This window comes from Nilaparvata lugens, chromosome 7 (assembly GCF_014356525.2).
Source record: "Nilaparvata lugens isolate BPH chromosome 7, ASM1435652v1, whole genome shotgun sequence".
Taxonomy (NCBI): Eukaryota; Metazoa; Arthropoda; class Insecta; order Hemiptera; family Delphacidae; genus Nilaparvata; species Nilaparvata lugens.
Window position 1 is genome coordinate 41639128 of NC_052510.1, and position 23863 is coordinate 41662990.

The 23863-nt window shown below is 35.2% G+C and overlaps 1 protein-coding gene across 1 annotated transcript in view; it reads left to right on the forward strand.

Moving 5' to 3' along the window:
* LOC111053765 (metabotropic glutamate receptor 1-like) overlaps window positions 1–23863 on the forward strand; it is a 264669-nt gene that overhangs the window by 66273 nt on the left and 174533 nt on the right. The window lies entirely within an intron of this gene.

Below are 23863 nucleotides of genomic sequence, written 5' to 3' on the forward strand. Positions count from 1 at the left end.
TGTTTAAATGTTTAAATGTTTAAAAGTATAAATGTATAAATGTTCAAATGTTTAAATGTTCAAATGTTTGAATGTTCAAATGTTTGAATGTTTGAATGTTTGAATGTTTGAATGTTTGAATGTTTGAATGTTTGAATGTTTGAATGTTTGAATGTTTAAATGTTTAAATGTTTAAATGTTCAAATGTTTAAATGTTTAAATGTATAAATGTTTAAATGTTTTAATGTTCAAATGTGTAAATGTTTGAATGTTTGAATGTTCAAATGTTTGAATGTTTGAATGTTCGAATGTTTGAATGTTTAAATGTTTTAATGTTTAAATGTACAAATGTTTAAATGTTTGAATGTTTGAATGTTTGAATGTTTGAATGTTTGAATGTTTAAATGTTTGAATGTTGAATGTTGAATGTTGAATGTTTAAATGTTTAAATGTTGAATGTTTAAATGTTCAAATGTTTGAATGTTAAAATGTTTAAATGTTAAAATGTTCAAATGTTTAAATGTTTAATTGTTTGAATGTTTAAATGTTTAAATGTTTAAATGTTTGAATGTTTGAATGTTTGAATGTTTGAATGTTTGAATGTTAAATGTTTGAATGTTTAAATGTTTAAATGTTTAAATGTTTAAATGTTTAAATGTTTAAATGTTTAAATGTTTAAATGTTTAAATGTTTAAATGTTTAAATGTTTAAATGTTTAAATGTTTAAATGTTTAAATGTTTAATGTTTAAATGTTAAATGTTTAATGTTAAATGTTTAAATGTTCAAATGTTTAAATGTTTAAATGTTTAAATGTTTAAATGTTTAAATGTTTAAATGTTTAAATGTTTAAATGTTCAAATGTTAAATGTTTAAATGTTTAAATGTTAAATGTTTAAATGTTTAAATGTTTAAATGTTTAAATGTTTAAATGTTTAAATGTTAATGTTTAAATGTTTAAATGTTTAAATGTTCAAATGTTTAAATGTTTAATGTTTAATGTTTAAATGTTTAAAGTTTAAATGTTTGAATGTTTAAATGTTTAAATGTTTAAATGTTTAATGTTTAAATGTTCAAATGTTTAAATGTTAATGTTTAAATGTTAAATGTTTGAATGTTCGAATGTTTGAATGTTCGAATGTTTGAATGTTCAAATGTTTGAATGTTTAAATGTTTAAATGTTTAAAAGTATAAATGTATAAATGTTCAAATGTATAAATGTTTAAATGTTTGAATGTTCGAATGTTTGAATGTTTAAATGTTAAATGTTCAAATGTTTTAATGTTTAAATGTTCAAATGTTTAAATGTTTAAATGTTCGAATGTTTGAATGTTCAAATGTTTAAATGTTCAAATGTTTAAATGTTGAATGTTCAAATGTTGAATGTTTGAATGTTTTAATGTTTAAATGTTCAAATGTATAAATGTTCAAATGTTCAAATGTTTAAATGTTCAAATGTGTAAATGTTTGAATGTTCGAATGTTTGAATGTTCAAATGTTTGAATGTTCAAATGTTTAAATGTTTAGATGTTTAAATGTTTAAATGTTAAATGTTCAAATGTTCAAATGTTAAATGTTTGAATGTTCAAATGTTCAAATGTTTGAATGTTGAATGTTTGAATGTTGAATGTTCGAATGTTTGAATGTTTAAATGTTCAATGTTTAAATGTTAAATGTTCAAATGTTTAAATGTTGAATGTTCAAATGTTTGAATGTTCGAATGTTTGAATGTTGAATGTTGAATGTTGAATGTTTAAATGTTAAATGTTCAAATGTTTAAATGTTTAAAAGTATAAATGTATAAATGTTCAAATGTTTGAATGTTCAAATGTTGAATGTTTGAATGTTAAATGTTTAAATGTTAAATGTTAAATGTTCAAATGTTTAAATGTTAAATGTTCAAATGTATAAATGTTTAAATGTTAAATGTTCAAATGTTTGAATGTTCAAATGTTTAAATGTTAAATGTTCAAATGTATAAATGTTCAAATGTATAAATGTTTAAATGTTAAATGTTAAATGTTAAATGTTTAAATGTTCAATGTTTAAATGTTCAAATGTTTAAATGTTTAATGTGTATATGTTCTGTAACGTTATTCTTCTATAACATGTGCCCTGCTTGGCCGCAGTCAGTAGAGCAAAGATTTTTGAATATATATATATATATATATATATAATATATATATATATATATTATATATATATATATATATATATAATTTTTCGTGACTCCTGAAAGAACAATAGTTCCAATTTCTTACCAGCTCTTCTAGGAGCAGTTCACAGTTTTTGTGACTGATCTCGTAGACTCCACAGATGTAGACGCAGTAGAGGTAGACAGATATAAGGGCTCTGACTATTTTACTAGACAATGCAGTATCGCCACCAATGCCACTCACCACCATTCACCAAAATGGTCAGCAATGGAAAATGATACCGAGCGGAATCAAAGGTGACACTCTATCAGAATACCTTATAAATTAGATTAATTTATATTGTTACTTCAACTCAATACTATGACCTTTGAGGTTCTTCAATATGTTGGTGCTGGATGATTGAAATAAATCTCGGGAAAGTATTATTTCCAAGGAATTAACAATCACTGCTGTATATCGCTGATTGATCCAGCTTATTCGGTGAAGAATACAGTTGGTTGATAATCTCTATAATATGTCAACAGTAACGATAAAGTAGAATATAACAAGATTGGTCATGCATGGAGATAGGATAATAAATGAAGGGTACACCATTCAATAAACATAAAACATATAATTACATGAAGAATTCAATGAGCAATAAATAACAAATATAGAGCAACATATATAAAAATGATATGAAAATAAAAATATATCAAAAAATATCACAGATAGTCCAACTTTGTTTCTTAGCACGAATTATTACCATTGCTTCTATAATCAGCAAATATATACTTTGAATTATACAGCTCAGTTATTGACTTGCTGTTGTTGTCAAATGAAACTTCATAAATCTTCTTCCCTAATTAATATAGAAAAATTAATATAAAAATATAAATCTCAGAATATATATATATATATTATATATATATATATATATATCTATATATATATATATAATATATATATATATTATATATATATATATACTATCTATCTCAGGGCTTGGGTTCTGCCTCTGGTGGGATTTAGATAAATCAATTTATCTTGATCTGAACAAAGCTCAGGCTAGAGCTACTAGTGGACTGTAATTTACTATTCAATTTATCAAATAGAAACGAGGAGCAAAATTTAATCTTCAATTTGAGCCAGGTTATTGGTACAGTTAAACTCTGCATTAATGAACAATAAAAAGAGCAAAAACTCACCAGATTTAATCCAATTTTGTCTACCTGCCCTTCGAAGCCTTTATTAGGTGTTTTGGTCAGATTCGAGGTGGGAAGAAATCTGGGAAAAAGATAGGTTTTCGCTTCCAGGCTGGTTTTCCGTGTTCAACTTGCAGGCTCTGTATACTGTATTTCGAACGAAGCTCAAACTGATTCTTTATAAATTCAAAACTGATGCAAATTAATTCAATTTAACACTATTTACGATGTTATATTTATAATCCACACACACGACACTTAAACAATCAATTACTAGAAATTTCCGATGGAAATTACATTACAAATTACAAACTCGGTCTTCACAACAAGACAACGAGACAAGACGAACGAAAGACTGAACAAGAACAAGATGACTGGCTAGAAAAGATGGCAAGGCAAACAGCTGGACGAATCGACACTAGCGCACAAGCCGGCTACGGGCAGAACTGTAGTCTGGGATTGGCGCTACAATTCAAAAAATGCTCTGGCCAGACCATACCCCCGCCTCTGAAAAACTATTTTTCAGCCAAGTTACAAAACTGAAAAAAAAAACAAGGAAGGGAAAAATCCAGACATGACAAAACAAAACACCAACACGAAAAAACAACACAAAAGAAAAAAATGCAGCAAGCACAACAACTATTGAGTTGGGAGTGGATACAGTTTTGTAACTGGTCTTTTATAAATACCAGTTTTTAGGCGCACACTCGCCACTCGAACCTCGCCGTCACTTCCCGGAAACACCTGTTCGATGACACCCAGTGGCCACTGCAATGGAGGTGTGTTTGGTTGGTCCACTACCACAACCGTTCCCACACTGATAGAAGTGGGTGATTTCAACCATTTTTTACGACTTTGGAGTTCGTGCAGGTACTCTCTTCTCCATCGGTTCCAGAACGATTGAATGAGTTGACCAATCAATTCATACCTGGTGAGACGATTCACAGGGACACTGTCCACGTCCCGCATGGGAAACGATTTCAACGGTGTGAGCGTCAAAAAGTGCGCTGGGGTTAAAGCCAGCGGTTCACACGGATCCTCACTCAGTACACACAGTGGGCGGGAATTCAGGACACCTTCAATCTGCACCAACACCGTGTTCAGTTCCTCATAGGTGAGAAGTTGATTGCCAATTACTCGGAACAGATGCAACTTTACAGATTTGACATTTGCCTCCCACAGACCTCCAAAATGCGGTGAACCAGGGGGAATGAATTTCCATTCAATTTTGTGTTCGGCGAGTTGACTAGTCAATGTGGTTTGAAACTCGGACGAATTCAAAAGTTGAGATATCTTTCGCAACTGTTCCTTGGCACCTACAAAATTAGTACCACAATCGGAATACATCACACGACAGGGTCCACGACGTGACAAAAAACGACGAAACGCAGCTAAAAACATGGGCGTTGATAGATCCGATACCAACTCAATATGTACCGCCTTTGTTGCCATACACACAAACAGACAAATGTAGGCTTTCAAAATACAAGGATTACGACGTCTCGTCATAGTAATACGCAAAGGACCAGCGTAATCCACACCACAATTTTCAAATGGTTTGCATTTTGACACTCGACAAGCAGGCAGGTCACCCATTTTTGGAATGATTGCATTATTACTAGGTCGAACACGGAAACAACGATTACACTTAAACACACAAATACGAATAATAGAGCGAGCAGACAGTATCCAGAATTTCTGTCTGATCAAGGACAACAATAACGAAGGTCCAGCATGACAGTTCTTCTTGTGATGATAATCAATCAACATCGATACGAAAGCGTCGGATTTTGGTAGGATCATCTGATGACAAGTCTCAAATTCCAGTCCAGCATGAGACAAACGACCGCCGACGCGAATCACGCCTTTATCAATGAATGGAGACAGGCGACGAAGGCGCATAGAACAATCTTCTCCCTTCTCCAATTGCACAAATTCAGATGAAAAATGTATCTTCTGCACCACTTTACATAGATACCTCTCAGCAACATCGAAATCTGATTCCTCTGATTGGGGTAAGATTCGTAAGAATTTGAGAACAAGAATTACAATTCTCAAAAGACGACCATAATCCGAACAACGACCAATCAATGAATATACTGCATTGCTGTTACAATCAGGAGATTTTGTGACTGTCAACACTGACGGTTTTTTCGCCTCCGGTGGATCCACGATCTCTTCCATTTGAGTTCGGACGGGCCAATCGCATTCGTCCTCTGCTATCCATGATGGACCTGAGAGCCACAACGGAAAGTTCACAAGCTCAACTGGTGATAAACCTCTAGACAAACAGTCAGCGGGATTTTCAATTCCGGCAACATGCATCCACTCCTGTATACAAGAATCCTGTATTTTTGCGACGCGATTACCAACAAAAGTTTGCCATTTCGCGGATGGAGCATTAATCCAACACAAGGTGACTGTCGAATCAGAGAGTGCGACAATACGAGACACATGACAACGTTCACTAATAATAGTGACTACTGAATTCATGAGTTCTGCCAACAAGAGTGCCGCACACAACTCCAAACGAGGTATTGAAACAACTTTAGATGGTGCTACCTTGGACTTGGAACACAATAATACAACTCTTGACTCCTCGCTCTCCTTCTGCGACTTCACATAGATAACTGCACCATAACCGACAATGATGCGTCACAAAAACCAATCAAACTGATGTGAGAATCCTGAAACAAACCAACGTGACGTGGAACAGCAAATTTTAATAATAGAGGCAACTCTTTTTGACAATTCTCCCAAAGAGTGCATATAGACTCAGGCGGCTTCTCGTCCCAATCCACTCCTAATTTCCACAGTTTCTGGACAAGACACTTGAGAAATAATGTAAACGGTGACAAGAGACCAAGTGGATCATAGATACGAGCCATCACTGACAGAATAGAACGCTTAGTAGCGACGACCTCACCACACTTGACGGAAAACTGAAACAGATCAGTACTAGGTTGCCAATTCAATCCCAAGATAGCCAAGGAGTTGTCTGCTTCGAAATCCTTGTACGAAAACGATTTCTCTTCCTCCGAGAATTTCTCCAGCATTGATGGTGAATTTGACGTCCACTTTGTGAGCGAGAAACCTCCTCCCTCAAACAGCTGCTTGGACTGATGATACAGCTCCGCGGCCTCTGACTCTGTGGCGACAGATGTGACTAAGTCGTCCATGAACATGTCTCTTGGTATTCTCGCCTTGGCTGCTGGAAAACGATTTCCATCCTCCTCTACAAGCTGGTGGACGGTGCGAAGTGCCAAATATGGAGAGCTTGAAACACCAAAAACAACACAATTGAGCTGATAAATTTCGATCGGATCCTCCGGCGAAAATCTCCACAATACACGCTGATAACGACGGCAGGAATCCTCCACTAATATCTGTCGATACATTTGTTTAATGTCGGCAGTTAGTGCGATTGGGAACAAACGAAAATTGACTAACAAAACAAAAATGTCAGTCTGCAATTTGGGACCAGCATGAAGAACCTGGTTCAATGACAAACCCGATGATGTTCTGGAACCAGCATCAAATACAATTCGGATGGGCGTGGTAGTGCTGCTTGCTTTCACGATGGCGTGATGCGGTATGTAGTAACCACCTCGGTCTGTCTGATCTGCTACAAACGACATGTGACCCTGACGTAGGTAATCAATCAATATTTCATGATATGAAATACGAGTATTGCTGTCATGCTCTAGTCGTCTCTCCAAACTCAGCAGTCGGCGTTCGGCGACAGCATACGAATCTCCCAAGCTGCTGGGCGGCTCCGCAAATGACAAGGCAACAACAAAACGACCAGAATTCACACGATGTACAGACTTCCGAAAATTTACCTCACACTCCAACTCTTCCGGTTTCAGTTGACAGCTTGGTGCAGGGCACGATTCCAACTCCCAAAAACGTTCCACAAAACTATCCAACGATGGACTACTAACGAATGGACTACAGATGGCTGTAAAACAATTCGACACATTTTTGTTGAAGTGAGAATCGGCGCTCTCCCCATCAGAATGTGACCAAAGACACTATTAACAGTCATCAATTCGTGCGATTCACCTGTACTAGGACTCCCACGTAGCAAGTGAGGAACTAACTCTGCACCAATGATGCCATCTATTCTACTAGGAAGGTAGAATTTGTCGTCAGCCAGTGTGAGATTTTCAAGATGATGAAGTTTGGATCTGTCGATTTCACAAGAAGGCAACTTGTCGATGATTTTATCTACCACTGTGGCATCCATCGAAAACTTGACGGTAGGATCCAACTTCGACTGAATCGACACACAAGTACGACCTCGAACTTCACTAGTACCACCACCGAATCCACGAACAACGGTTTTCATGGGCTGGAATGGTAGTCTCAAACGCCGACACAATTTGGCTGTAACAAAATGACACTGACTCCCGGTGTCAATCAAGAAACGAACATCACAAAGCTGACCATTACAATCTCGAATATGTGCAGTGACGGTCGACAACACAACGGTCGAATTTTCTACATCATTGGATGTAGAACAACAACTAATAGGTGATGTGCCACCTGCCTTGGAGTTCGACGAGGACGCAACACCTTCATTGGAACTTGATCTGGAAAAGTGCAATAAAGAATGATGAGATTCTCGACATTGAGCACACTGAGTTTTACTACGACAATTTTTACTCAAATGATCCACATCAAGACAACGAAAACAACAAAACTTTCCTTTAATCAAACAATAACGATCCCAAGGAGTCATTTTCAAGAAACTAGCACAATCTACTAACCGATGACCCGGTTTTGAGCACTTCAGACAATTGGGATTTTTACTAGATGCATCGTTAGATGAATCATTGGATTGAACCACAAACACCTTTGATTTATTATCTTTTTTGTGCTTCATATTAAACGATTCAGTCTGTTTCTCATCAGAAGGAAGAGTCTTAATTTGCTTTTCAATGAATTTGACATAATCGGCATAAGTTGGCATAGCCTTGTCACGGACGGCCGATTCAAAATTTCTACGAGAACTTGGATCCAGCAATCTCAAGCCATGATAAAGGAATATCGAGTCTGACAAATCAGTGAGTCGCAATCTCTTCACTGCATTGATGGAACTGCAAAACCCATCCAAAATCGCAATACAACCTGCCTTTGATTCTGATTTTATTGGACGAAATTCAAAAATTTGTTTGAAATAGGCATCGACTTGCGCTCGTGGATCGTTATAGCGGGTCAATAATGCCTGCCAAATTATTAGATAATTATTAGCCAATGGTGGCAAATGACGACAAATATTTGCTGCTTGTCCAGTAAGTCTACTTACAAGATATTGGACCTTCTGCTGATCGTTCAAACTCTTGTTGTCATGTACCAATGCCTTAAATAATTCATAAAACACCGACCATTGAGTCTGGTTCCCATCAAATTTTGGAAGGTCGATTTTGGGCAGTACTGACTCGGACACGACCGGCTGTGCACTAGCTGCTGAAGCTGCCGAAGATTGAGCAATAGCATCAGTCGCCTCTTTCTGTTTGAGAGTGTTAGCCGCTACTTCAATATACTGAAACAGATCTAGATGTGAGTCGTTGAATGCTACAACATAGTCTTTATTCAACTCAAGTTCCAACTCATTAACCACTAATTCTGTCTTTTCATAATCCGAAATGGTCTGAGACACCCGAGGATACAACACTAAAAATTGCTCAGCAACTTTTGGATCAGAGACATTTTTAGACAGTTCATAAATTCTTTGCAATCTGGCATACAATTGTTCCAGTTTAGCGCGATGCACCCTGATTTGTTTCTGTAATTTTTCCTCCATCTTGAACTCATACACAAAACAATTCAGCCCCGACAATACAAACAACAGACAAAAAAACAAGAATGAGTTCAAAACTAAATGGAAGGAAAAATCACGACTAGTAAGTTATCAAAGTTAAACTTTGATTATCAATTCACAAGACAAGAAACCTTGCTCTAGAACAAGGCTACAACAAACTAAAGTTGTGCATAGATCAGACCATTCTGAACATGCCAACATTGGACAAATACGAAATTGCTTAAATCTAATGTGTGTGAATTAATCAACAAATTACAAATTTAAATTCATCCGGTTCGGAGGATCAAAATGTTCTGAACAAAGCTCAGGCTAGAGCTACTAGAGGACTGTAATTTACTATTCAATTTATCAAATAGAAACAAGGAGCAAAATTTAATCTTCAATTTGAGCCAGGTTATTGGTACAGTTAAACTCTGCATTAATGAACAATAAAAAGAGCAAAAACTCACCAGATTTAATCCAATTTTGTCTACCTGCCCTTCGAAGCCTTTATTAGGTGTTTTGGTCAGATTCGAGGTGGGAAGAAATCTGGGAAAAAGATAGGTTTTCGCTTCCAGGCTGGTTTTCCGTGTTCAACTTGCAGGCTCTGTATACTGTATTTCGAACGAAGCTCAAACTGATTCTTTATAAATTCAAACTGATGCAAATTAATTCAATTTAACACTATTTACGATGTTATATTTATAATCCACACACACGACACTTAAACAATCAATTACTAGAAATTTCCGATGGAAATTACATTACAAATTACAAACTCGGTCTTCACAACAAGACAACGAGACAAGACGAACGAACGACTGAACAAGAACAAGATGACTGGCTAGAAAAGATGGCAAGGCAAACAGCTGGACGAATCGACACTAGCGCACAAGCCGGCTACGGGCAGAACAGTAGTCTGGGATTGGCGCTACAATTCAAAAAATGCTCTGGCCAGACCATATCTTATGAACATGAGCTTTGTAAAAAATTCAATAAATTACTAATAAAGATATATAAGTGAGCATATAATTAAAATTTTCACAATTATGATGGCAATCCGGACTCATTGAAGTCCTAGGCCTTTCTGGTGTGCTGCTGGCGTATCCTGAAATTACAAATGTATTCATGCGCTGAGTAAAGGTACATACCATTTCCTTGATATTTTCATTTATTTTGTACATTTTCTTGACATCGTATCTAGCGATAGCAATACAGCTGCTTGCTCGAGACCTATGATTTCTCTTCATTCTATGATTTTGAAAACTATTCAAAAATATTTTCTTACAGTTCATATGTTGCGCATTTACGGCGAAGCGTGGTAATAGATTTTCATAAAATTTGACAGGTATGTTCCTTTTTTAATTGCGCATCAACGTATTTACAAGGTTTTTGGATTTTACAAGGATTACACAGATGTTTGGAGAAGCCAGTCTATTGCTGTATTTCCATAAGGTCTATAGTTTCAATCAGGTACTTGTGGATGAGAATACTGCCTGAGGTCTACTATTCACAGAACTACTAGTTTACTTTGTTAATAATATTGATTCAATATATTATATATCTATATATATAAAAGCGAAATGGCACTCACTCACTGACTGACTGACTGACTCACTCACTCACTCGCATAACTAAAAATCTACCGGACCAAAAACGTTCAAATTTTGTCGGTATGTTCAGTTGGCCCTTTAGAGGCGCACTAAGAAATCTTTTGGCAATATTTTAACTCTAAGGGCTGTTTTAAAGGGTTTAAAGTTCGTCTTTTAGCATGTATATTCTTCTTCTCCCAATCTCTTAATTATAATTGAAATTTCCATATCATATGTTACTATAGAACTATAATCTAGATAGAGTATCTCTTCGAAACAGTTGTTAACTGGCAACTAAATTAATAATTTTGTCCGGTTGGCATTAAGTTGAGTTGACTTTGTTAGGTTGGCACCAAGTTGAAGATTTAATGCATTTATTGGTCACTGCTACTTCAATCCTGGGAATATTATATTACTAGCCGTCAGGCTCGCTTCGCTCGCCATATCCGTTTAGCCAGACGTTTAGTCTGGACCCCCGACTGGATTGTTCTAACATTATATGATAAAAATGCTGAAATGAAAAATGCAGGCGAGCGAAGCGAGCCTGCTGATCTCATTCTTGGACGATCCAGTCGGGGGTCCAGAGGGCAGAGCCCCCTGGCTAGACGGATATGGCGAGCGAAGCGAGCCTGACAGCTAGTATATTTATATTTGTTTATGTAAGTTATTGCAACCTAGTAAATGGGAATTGTATTTTTTTAATATTCCTCTAATAGCTGAAAGCTAGAGGGATTAAACTATATATGAATCTTGTATTTCATGAGATGTGTATTGAAATATTATAAATTTGATTGAATTGAAATTGAATTCCGCAGCTTTGCTGAGTTTCAGATCAATCAATCAATCAATCAATTTTATTTTATTAAAAGAACACAAAACAAGAAAAAACAAAATTACAAAGAATTATGAAACAAATAAAACACAATAAAATGTTACAAATATAAAAAACCATGGGCTTTGTGGTTGGGTGTGTTGGAGAAGAGAAAAAAGAGAGGAAGATACCTAGCCAACTATGGTTTCCCATAGGCAGGCAAAGAAGAGAAGAGAAGTAATGAGAGAAAAAGGTAAGGGAGAAATGGGGGGAAGGAAGAAAGCAGAGGAATAGGTACTCAAAATAAAGGTAAGCGAGTCCACTGAAGAATGAAAAAACAATGCTGGAGCAGAAATCTCGAATCATATACGGTATCCAAATGGAGGAAGAAATTACTGTATGTCCAGTTTTTTATATCCAGTTCAATTTTTCCGCTGATCTTATTGTCCATGAGAAAGTGATTTGGAATGAGGTTTATTATTTTAGTACCTATGTAAATTAACTGCCTCCTTTTACATTCAATATCAGTGTTATAGGTTACATACTTGTTAGCAGTGGCCCTTAGATTATAATAATTGAGTGTAGAGTTTATTGTGAGAGGAAAATCGGATCTATATTTCATTAAGTACTTAATTACGGTTTTCATGTATACTTGACGTATAGTCATGACCTCAAAATCACTAAAAACCATATCCGTTGGATAGAGCCTGGGTTTGCTTAATATGGTTTCAATTATCAGTTTTTGTGCAACAAATAATTCAGCAATATGACAGTTGAAACAGCCTCCCCAAACAACTATGCCATACTGCAGAATCGACTTGACTAGAGCATGATACATCATTTTCAGGTGGTTCTTATAAGGAATTCTGTTAAATTGGAAAATTTAAAAGATAATATCTAATTTTTCCACATATGTATTTAATATGAACATCCCATTTAAGGTTTTCATCAATTATGATTCCCAAGTACTCAGTATTATTGACTTTTTTAATGGTGGGACAATCACAATTACCCAAGTTTAAATTGCACTGAAAATGGAGTCTCAGATCTTGATTCTCGTTGGGCTGTCCTACTCTATTTGCAGAGAAAGTTATGTAATTCGTTTTTTCAATATTTAAACTTAAGGTATTCTTATCTAACCACTTCTTAATTAAAAGCATATTATTTTCAGCTATGGTATGGACTTCATTCCATGAATTACCGTGAAAAATAGCTGCAGTATCATCTGCAAAGGATATCACAGTTGAGTTTAGAAGTCTTAAATTTAAAAAGTCATTTACATAGAGTATGAAATGGATGGGAGAAAGTAGAGTACCTCGAGGAAAACCATAAGAAGTTAAGTTAGTTACACTAGATTGATCATTTATGATTAGGGACTGGGTTCTATTACTCAGATAGCTTTTGAACAATTTAAGCGAGACTCCTCTGAAACCATAGGACTCCAGTTTATTGAACAAAGTATTATGAGGTATTGTATCAAATGCTTTGCGTATATCCAGGAAGATCGCAATAGTTTTCTTATTGGAGTTTATCTTATCAGATAAAGTATTGACGAATTTTATTAGAGCGTCAGATGTACTTTTACCATTATGGAAACCGAATTGGTTCTTGTTGATTATTTTGTTAAGATTCAAGAAAGAAACAACTCTTGACTTTATTAGTTTCTCCATTATTTTAGCAAGGTTGCTGATAGGACTAATCGGTCTCTAATTACAGGGATTAGTCGGGTCACCTTGTTTGAATAGAGGTTTTATTTTGGCTGATTTGAGGTGCTCGGGAAAATATCCCTCCTCAAAGCATCTATAAGAGATGAAAGCGAGAGGTTGAGATATAAAATTGGCTATTTTCTTCAGCGTAATATTACCTAGACCATCAATACCAGGACTGCAGTTGTTCTTCAGATTTTTAATAGTTGCCTCAACTTCAACTGGGCACGTTGGTCTCATAAAAAATGTGTTATCGATCTGTATTCAACGGAAGACTCTAGAGCTATTTAATTGAGCAAACGACAAGGACTACTCAATATGAAAACTTTGTGCAATAATGTGGAACTTAAGAAAGCTTGGAATGTTTTGTGTTCTTATGTGAGGTTGTACATTTGAAAAATTACAATAAGTTATAGAAAGCAACGAAATTACAACAGGTCCCATCGATAAAGACGCCAATAATTTTGGAACAGCTTACAACGGCTTTATTGCATGCCTTACAAACTTTAGTAGCTTCATTTTCCAATGGTCAAAGCATTAAACGAGTTATGGAAGTTGAACGGAAGACACTTTTAGATGAATAATGACACGTATTCTTTGAAGAATTATGAAGAAGAGGGAGATGAAGTTCACCTTGCCACTTAGTTGCGACGTGATACGACGTGACCTGAGTCTGCATGATGAGTTAATATCGTATGATGGTATTGAATGTTTACATGGAAATGCATGCACGTCTGAACATTGTAATGATCATAACTCATCTAGAGCTGAGTATAGACTTTAGCGCCACGAACACGCGGATTTCACATTTCTTCAGCTGATTATATTCTGTATTTGTACAGAAACATCAAGGTTCAGATATAATAAGGTAAACATCAGCTGATGAAAAGTGATATGCGCGTGTTCCTGACGTTTAAGTCTGAACGAACCTTAGTAGACTCAAGACACGTGTCAAGTCGCGTCACGTCTCAATATACGACTACAGTTACTACATAAAGAGTTGCTATACTGAATATCTTTACTGTATTTGATACCACTGTATATTACTGTATATCTTTTTGCGACTAGCCTTGAAATTGTAGGCCACGTATTTCTCATGAATTTGAATATCTCAGGTAGCTACTATTACACATCAAGGAATCCAATATTGAACATTGGATGAACAAAATTAACACACTCTTGACAATAATCCACTTGGGAAGTATCAAAGTACTAATCAACAAATTCTTGAAGAACAAAATTGAACACTCGATGGACAGATGATATTGAACAAACTAACTGATATGAAGGCCAATACTAAATGTATGGACCACTTGAGCAGTAGCAAAGTAATGAACAAAGGTATTTCAGTAAATGACTTGCCATTTCAGGGCAGGGGGGTCTTTTTGGGGGTTTGGGGCTACTACTGGTTTATTACAGTCTCCCAACTAAATGTGTTAATGGCTTTTGGGCTGTGGGAGTCCCCGAGAGGAAATAAGAGGAAGCTGGTTTGCCCCTGATAAAACGCTGTCGCATTTCAACGCGTTTATCAAGCGCTCATTATTCTAAAAGCAGTGCTACTTCATTTGTTCTGGACTTGTTTCTATAGTTGGATTCTCTTTGACCTGCCAGCATTGGTTGCATGGAATATATTTATTTTATTGATAAATTAGCAGGTAACCCGTGTTCCGCAAGGGTTTAATCAATAAACTTGATCTAATGAAATATTGAAGAATCTGAAATAGGCCTATAACTACTATCCTCGGTTAATCAAGAATCTTATGCAAAATTTCAAGTAAATCAGTCAAGTAGTTCAGACGTGATGATGCGTCAAACATAATTTCCCTAACCCGTACATATATGAGCCATTTCTTTCCTTTATTATAGTAAGTTGTCCTAGTAACCTGTCCTAGCAGGTAACCCGCGCTCCGCAAGGGTTCAATCAAAAACTTGACCTACTGAAATCTTGATGAATCTGAATCAGCCCTATAAACATCCTCGGTAAATTAAGAATCTATATGTAAATATTTATTCTACAGTTTTGAGTACCTACTAAGTAGAAGGAATTTTGCTTAATCAATTCGGATATTAATCTCTCCAGATTCAAAATTAATAATTGTTTCAAGTGTTTGTGTTTTGTTTCAATGTGGAAATTACTGAAGAATTGGAAAGTCGCACATAACCATTATTTTGACAATTTATTTTACGAAATTGGGATGGAAAGAAGTTTTGGACTGTAGTCTGTTTCTTTGTCCTCAAGTTTATTGTGAATGATGAATAAATAAATAAACACATTTTCAAGATAATCAGTCCAGTAGTTCAGACTTGATAATGCGTCACTAATGTATTTTCTATCCCGAATGTATATTGGCCAACTCTTCCCATTATTAAAATAGATAACTGAAGAAGACGTAATACTTGAAATCCTAACAGTATCATATTGGTTTTTCTTAATACATCAATTTTAGTATGGATTAGATCCTCCTCAATTTGAATCAGGTATCCTTTTGTTCCCTCAATTTCAGAAAAATACCTCCAATACTAAATAGTATTGAAAACTGTTATGGCTTCCTCCTCAATCCTCTTCAATTTTATTCAGGTATCCTTCTGATTCCTCAATTTCAAACAAAATACCTACAATACTAAATAGTATTAAAGACTGTTTTGGGCTTAATGCCACCATAGCAAAAATCGATGAGGACATTATACTGGGCTTGGCTTTTCTCTCCACTTTTGGACTACAGCTGGATTTGAAGAAGAAGACAGTAGCCATCGGTGAAGTAGAAGTCATTCTACAACCTAAAGAAGACCGTACAGCACAGGTGTGACATCACCATCCAGCAAGGAGCGAGATTGTGACTCAGGCAAGGACAACAGAAGAAGTTCCTGGAGGGATAAATGCAATTTTAGAACCTGTAGTTCTTGAAAAAGGACTTGGTCTTGGTGTCCCAGTGGCTGGAGCTCTGTTTCTCAGCAGCTCTAAATTCCCTGTTCGCCTGATGAATGTGAATTACTATGGAGTCACCTTGAAGAAAGGCACATTGTTCACCTGTGACATCAGTGGTGCATCAAGTACAATCAACACAGTTGGAGGAGAAGAAGAAACTTCCTGAGGGACCACAGAATTTGCAGAGGAATCTTGTCGGAACTTGAACCAAGATCAGAAAATGAATGTGAAAGATTCAATAGCCTCCTACCAATTTAATAACCTCCCAATTTTCAAAATTGAAGAGTGAAAAAAATAGAGAATCAAAATATTGTTAAGCATACAATAGACACGATAGATGCCAAATTCATTCCCCAAAACTCCAAAAGACTTCCATTTGCCAAACGAGAGAAAGCCAGAAAATCATCAAGGAGATTCAGATTCAGATTCCTTCATTCATGTGTTTAACAAAACATAATTCAACTTACGTTCTAGCGTTGAAAAAAAAAACAGTAGCGATAAAATGGCATGGTGAATCATATTAAACTAATAAGTTCTACAATGATATTGAGCAAGAAAAATGATGAAAAATGCAAAAGTTAAGGTACTACTGTAATGTTTTCACATAAAACGGTGAAGTTTGGACCTTGAAAAGTCCATTCTCGGAGAGGGTATCAAGGATACCCTCCCCTTCAGCACTTAACCGTAAAAAAGAAAGTTGAAAATTCAAACGAAAAATTATGTCTAAGCGAAAAAAATTAAGACTGAAAATATCAATAAGTGAAAACCAAATCATAGAAACGATAAATCATTCAGAGTTGAATCAATTAACAGAAGAGAGTAAATAATAATAAGGAAAAAATAAAGAAAAAGTTATTTCTCAATAATTAGAAAATCGATATGATATAATAATTATTGGAATAATGAGGGGGTTAATGTTATTATTAGAAAAAAGATTTGTAGATTTAAATCCAAAAATAATGTTAATAACAAAGGGAAATTATTGTACAAAAGAGATTAGTCCATGTAGATAACAAGATAATATGATTATGGTAGTTCATGAAGGAATAATAATAATTATAATTAGGGAATTATGAAGGGGAAAAATTGAAAGAGATCAAAAGAGAGGGAAAGGGATATAGAATAAGGTTGCTAAGACTTGAGGAAGAGTTAGAATAAGAAACAATCTTAAATGTAGCCTATTCACATTTTCATGCTAAATTTACATGAATGAAATAAAAAACAGAAAAACCATCATTTTTACTTGGGAGTGGGGGGAAATGATTATGAAGGATAAGGAAAGGGATTAAGGAGGGTTTAATTGAATGTCATGCTGCTCTAGGGTTGGCCAGTTTCAGCCATTTTTTCTGAAAGATAATGTCTCAATGTACGGGTGAAGCCCGCTCGACTCTCTATGGACCTATTTTGATTTGGGAGTGCATTCCATGCACGACAACCGCTAACAAGGAAGGATTTTGTATAAATAGTTGTTCGATGATTTAGATTTCTTGGAGTATTTTCACCTGTTTTAGTGTGGGAAGCAGCAATTCTCCTACCTTCAGAGACAAATTTAAAATCGTTTTTGAAATGAATTGGTTCACCATTTTATTTTAAAATGTCCCTAACAAGCTTATTATACGAAGCATTCTCTGATCAGGTAACTTTAAGGTTGAACTGTCAATATGGGCTTGAGTGATTCGTTCATGGCGTTGGAGAGAGTGAACAAACCTGAGGCAATAGTTTTGACATCGCTGAAGTTTATCGTTCAAGGTTTTACTTGCATATCATTGAGCACAGACTAACACTACATAAGATGTGGGAATATGAGCGATTTGACTAGTAACAATCTAATTTTTCTGAGAAGAATATCTTGCATCTTCTTCAATGAATGCATGGCAGAGAATACAAATTTACAAGTCTTATTAATTTGATCAGACCTGTCAAGATTTTTGTTCATAATAATTCCAAGGTTTTTAACTGAATCACAGTAAGCTACTTTGACACCATCAACGTTAATTTTGTTGAGTGAGTTTAAATCGATGTTGTTTACTAGTCTTGAATATCCAATTATTATGAGCTGAGTTTTAGTCCGTTTTTCTTTGTCCATTCTACTATTGAAATTATATCGTGATTCATTTTATTTACTGTTTCATAAATTTTTGTGATTGGGCAGCTTGCATAAATTTGAAGGTCATCAGCTCCATACTTATGCTGAAAATTTAAATACTTAACTAGAAAATTTTATGACAGAGGATTGGTCATTCGCATGAAAGTGAGGAGTAGGGGGCCTAAGAAAGAACCTTGAGGGACGCCATGGTTAACATTTAACCAATTAGACCTATTCTTTTTAACAGAGACACATTGCTCTCTAACGGAGAGATGGGATTTGAACCATGCGATGGTTTGATAACTAAACCCAAGAATGGCTAGTTTGTTCAAGAGAATTTCATGATCTACAGTGTCGAATGCTTTCGAGAAGTCAAACAGACTGAGGACAGTACAGTTTGTTTGATCCATAGCTAACCTAATATCATCGGTAACACGCAAGAGAGCTGTTTCAGTAGAAAAAGATTTTCTGAATCCAGATTGGAAATTATGTAGTTTCCTATTGGCTTCGAGGAACTCTACAACTTGTGAATGAACAATTCTCTCAAGTTTTTTGGACAGAGCGGGTAAAATACTAATTTGTCTGAAATCTTCAACTTTATTGGGAGAGGTGACTTTGTTTAGTGGATGTACTAGAGCAAGCTTCCAATTTTCAGGAAATTCTTTGTTTTCAAGGGACTTGCTATAAATAAATGTTATGGTGGGCAAAACTGCAAACAACATTTTTTTCGAATAAATTTAATTGGTATGTTATTCACCCCCATTGCATTGCTGTGACTACGTTGTATTGCTTTAAAAACGCCCAGTTCAGATATTAGTTAGAAGTTGAATTTGTTTTCAAGTGGTACATTAAGATTGGTTACCTGATGTTTGAGATTATTAATATGATTATTGATGACTGTCTCGTCACGTGTCGAATGAGAAACGAAATGTTTGTTAATATCGTCTGAAGGTAAGTCAATTTCAGTTTGAGATTTCTGTTTACCAAGGCCAAATTCTTTTATTCCGCGCCATAGTGATCTAGAGTCTAGTCTATTGTCTGTCATGAATGAGTTCAAGTACCTAGTCTCCGAATTCCGTAGCTGTTGTTTTACTTTATTTCTCAAACTGCGATACTCAATTAAACTGTCCAAGTCAAATGTCTTTTAAACTTTCTGTGAGCTTTGTCTCATTGTCTCATCATTTTGAGTATTTCAGGAGTCATCCATGGTACACGTTTTTTTCTGTTTATCCTCCTTGTCACATAGGGTGCATGTTTATCATACAGACTGAGTGTCCAATTTTCAAAAGTTAGAACCATTCCATTAACAGTGGGTAAGGCTTCAATCTGATGTCAGGGGGTTCGAGCTACGTCAGTCAAAAAGCGTCTTCGTCAATGTGTTTGAAGTCTCTGTAAGTAATAAATTTCTGAGCGGGTTTAGGAGTCCTATGAGAGAGTACACAGCAAATCAAGTCATGTCCTGAAATGGCTAGCACAGAGATTTGACCAGTTTCAACAACCTCATTTGGATCACTAACTATTAGTGAGTCAATGAATGTGTCAGAGTGATTAGTATGATGAGTTGGGTAGAGTGTTAAGATAGGCATATTAAGGCATTGGAATATTGTGGTCAGTTGAAAGTAGTCAAAGTTACGATTTGTCATATTTAGGTCAGTGTTCATATCTCCCATAACTAGTATTCGATTTTAATGAGGCATGAAAGAAAGTAAGGCCTTTTCGAAGTCACTGAAGTGGCCAATTTTTGGTGGGCGATAGCAGATACCAACAAGTAGTTTATTAGAGCTAGATAAAGATAATTCAAGTAACATGGATCCAGGTCTGAGATGGAGAGTGTAGGGATAATATTACTCAAGTTTCAAAACAGACCCTAGCGGAGCACTTACGTAATAGTACATAATAATTATAATGTCATCTTCTGATCACAAATACACTAAGATATAGTACTAATATACAAATGTACTGAAATATTGCTTTAATGATATGCAAAACATGGAGAAAGGAGGGGAAGATGTCGAAAACGAGAAAGAAGAAAAAGAATTATAAGCCGTGAGAAGTGAGAGCAGTTGATAGGGGTGATGCAGAGAATGACTATGACGAGGAAGAAATACAAGAAGACTTGAGTGAATAAAGGTGAATGAGGATAAAAAGTTGTTTAGATAACGATAATTTTCGAAATAGCAAAACAGGATATTAGAAGTGGTGGTGTTTCTGCCATGTAGATTCACTTACAACTTTCAGCACCAGTCCAATCATCACCATTCATGTCTTTTACAAGGAATTCTGACGGTGCAAAGTGAATCTCATTAGTGTGCCGCCGCGACGTTGTTCAGACAAGTGGCGCCATCTTCATTCATCATTACTTACTCAATTCAAAGTTGTTTCCATCCACCCTTTCATCAGAGTTTCACCTTACAAGGATGATGAGTACTTTGTCCTATATATTACTTAGACACCGAGGCCTCGTTTGAGTGTGATTTGCAGACCTCATTTTGACCTGATGATGTAAAACGCGAGTGCTTTTCAATTCATGAACGTTATCGGGCCTCATTATGTGCACATTATGGTGGAGGTGAGTTATAACAATTTCAAAATGCATGATGAGTGAGTGAGGAGGCTTCCACTCCCAAAAAGTTTTAATATTCATGTGACGAAGCATGTAGTTTAAAGTGGTTTCTAACTCATTTTACGTTTCAAAATAATTCTTCATCAGGCTTCTGTAAGGCTATTATTCATGTGGAATGAGATGAACATGGACGAGGTTAGCAGGTATGATAATAATTCAGTGATAATAGTTATACAAAATATGTGAATATAATTATAATCAAAATGTGTTAGGATTGACTTGACAAAGGCTCCTTGAACAGACCTGGTAAGATCCATCTATATAGAAGCGAAATGGCACCGATTAATTGACTCACACAACATTCAACTCATTCATTAATAATTAACAGAACTATCCAAACAAAGATATTGTCCTACAAACAGCAACATGTTAAAAGTTTCATATTTGTATTGGTTGAACCTGAATATCTAGAATTTATTGATTAGTTGAATCAAACTATTTCTAGTTGCTAATGTATCTAGATGAGTCATGATCCATCCCTTTTTTGCTCCGGGATATGTAGGCTATTGTTGACTCGAGAGGATCACAACAGGAGAAACACATCCACCCTCGCTAACATAAACCCAGAATTTTCTGTGATCTATGAGGGCGATAGGGGAGCTCAGGTTCTTCTGTATGTGATTTATATTATATTAAATTAAGCTTGATTTGCAAGCTGAAGAACCTGAAAGATAACTTATAATATAACAGTTCCAAGCAAGGAATTGAAATTTAGAACGACAGATTTTAAACGAATGAAAATTTATTAACAAGACTACTCAATAAAATGATGCCAATTAACAGAATCAAATTGATGATACTATTGACCATTTATTTGGAATAATGAAATAAAGTCTTTCTTATTAATACTATTAGCAATTTCTGCATGAAAAGTATTTGAGTTCATGTGATGATGATTTTTGAACGATCTTTACAATTATTTTTAATAGGTTATTTATGAATCGTCGAGATATTTGATGATGCACTATTGATTTTGGCCTTTTCGCGGACCTTTTGGCACTTGTGCCTGATCAGGACTTCACTCACGCGTACGTATGGTGATCGTCCTGTGAGGCTGCTAGGTGGACATCATAATATGGAATAAATTGTAGGCAATACACTCTCAGTAGAACGTTCAAAACAATAGGAACTTCAGTTTAAGATTCAAATAATGATAATTAGGAACTTTACATTGTGCCACATAAACTAGTAGTTCTGTGAACAGTAGACCTCGCGCAGTTATAAACCGCAGCCTCCTCTTATACTTTTCATCAGAGTAAATCCTGTCTGTATGTCGTGTCGGCAGGATATCGGTGTGAAAACGGCTAATGGCTGTTGGGGTTGATGTATAAAAATTTAACATCAAAAGCTAATCTCCTTCAAGACATAATGTCAACACGACAGCCCGAGTTCAAAGCACAGAAAGTTCGAGAGACAATGCTATGTTACTTTAGTTATTAATTGCATGTGTTATTGCACGCAATCAATAGTTCATTTATTTATTCACAAGGGAGACAACAGGTTTCCCCAAATATGTCTCATTACCAATAAGAATTGTACAAATACAAATGAGAAAAGAAAATAATGATAAAAATAATACGAACTTATGAAATAATAAATAATCCAAACAACAAAAATACCACCTAATTCAAAAATGGAAATTACAAAGATTATATACGTCGACGCGCAATTTAAAAAGGAACATAGCTGTCAAATCATTAAATTCTATTACCCCGTTTCACCGTTAATGCGCAACATATAAACATATAAACATATAAACATATAAACATATAAACATATAAACATAAAAACATATAAACATATAAACATATAAACATATAAACATATAAACATATAAACATATAAACATATAAACATATAAACATATAAACATATAAACATATAAACATATAAACATATAACATATAAACATATAAACATATAAACATATAAACATATAAACATATAAACATATAAACATATAAACATATAAACATATAAACATATAAACATATAAACATATAAACATATAAACATATAAACATATAAACATATAAACATTTGAACATTTAAACATTAAGAGAAATGCCAAACCGTCGACTTGAATCCTAGACCTCACTTTGCTGGGTCAATTATATTTAATTTAATAGGGAGAATTGGCTGGAGGTCTCCTCTTTTCTTGAGATTATCAGTATGAAGCCTTTTGTTCTGTCTGGTGAGGAAGTTCTTTCAGGAAGAAGAATTTCTACAGCCTAGATAATAAATTGATAATGGGCTAAATAGCCAAATAATGCCAAGTTCGGCAATGTATAACTCAGTATTGTAGCCACAAAATATAAAAATAGGCAGTAAAACTGCACATGCAAGAAGGGAGAGGAATTAGCGATCTTCTTCCTTATCCTATCTTATATCTTATATAATATATTATACTAATAAAATTCTCACTGAAAATCTCACTGACTCACTGATCACGATTTCTGGAAAACTACTGGATGGATTGCAACAAAACTTAGAATACAGCTTCCTTATACGTCCTAGGTGCTCACTAAGCAATCTTTTGGCGATATTTCATCTCTAAGGGTGGTTTTTAAGGGTTATAAGTTCGTCTTTTAGCATGTATATTCTTCTTCTCCCAATCTCTCAATTACAATTGAATTGTCCATATCATATGTTACTATAGAACTATAATCTAGAGAGAGTACCTATTCGGAACAGTTGATAACTGGTGACCAATCAATAGTTTTGTCAGGTTGGCATTGAATTGAGATTATTTCATTAGGTTGGCACCAAGTTGAAGAATCAATTAGAATGCATTCATCGAGAACAAATTAATAGGACACTGCCAATTTATTTATTTTTTTTTTTTGGGTGACCTTGAGGTTGGGGTGGTTGACCTGGATGACCTTGAGGTTAGGGTGGTTGACCTGGATGACCTTGAGGTGGGTGTCGTTGACCTGGATGACCTTGAGGTAGGTGTGGTTGACCTAGATGACCTTGAGGTGGGTGTGGTTGACCTG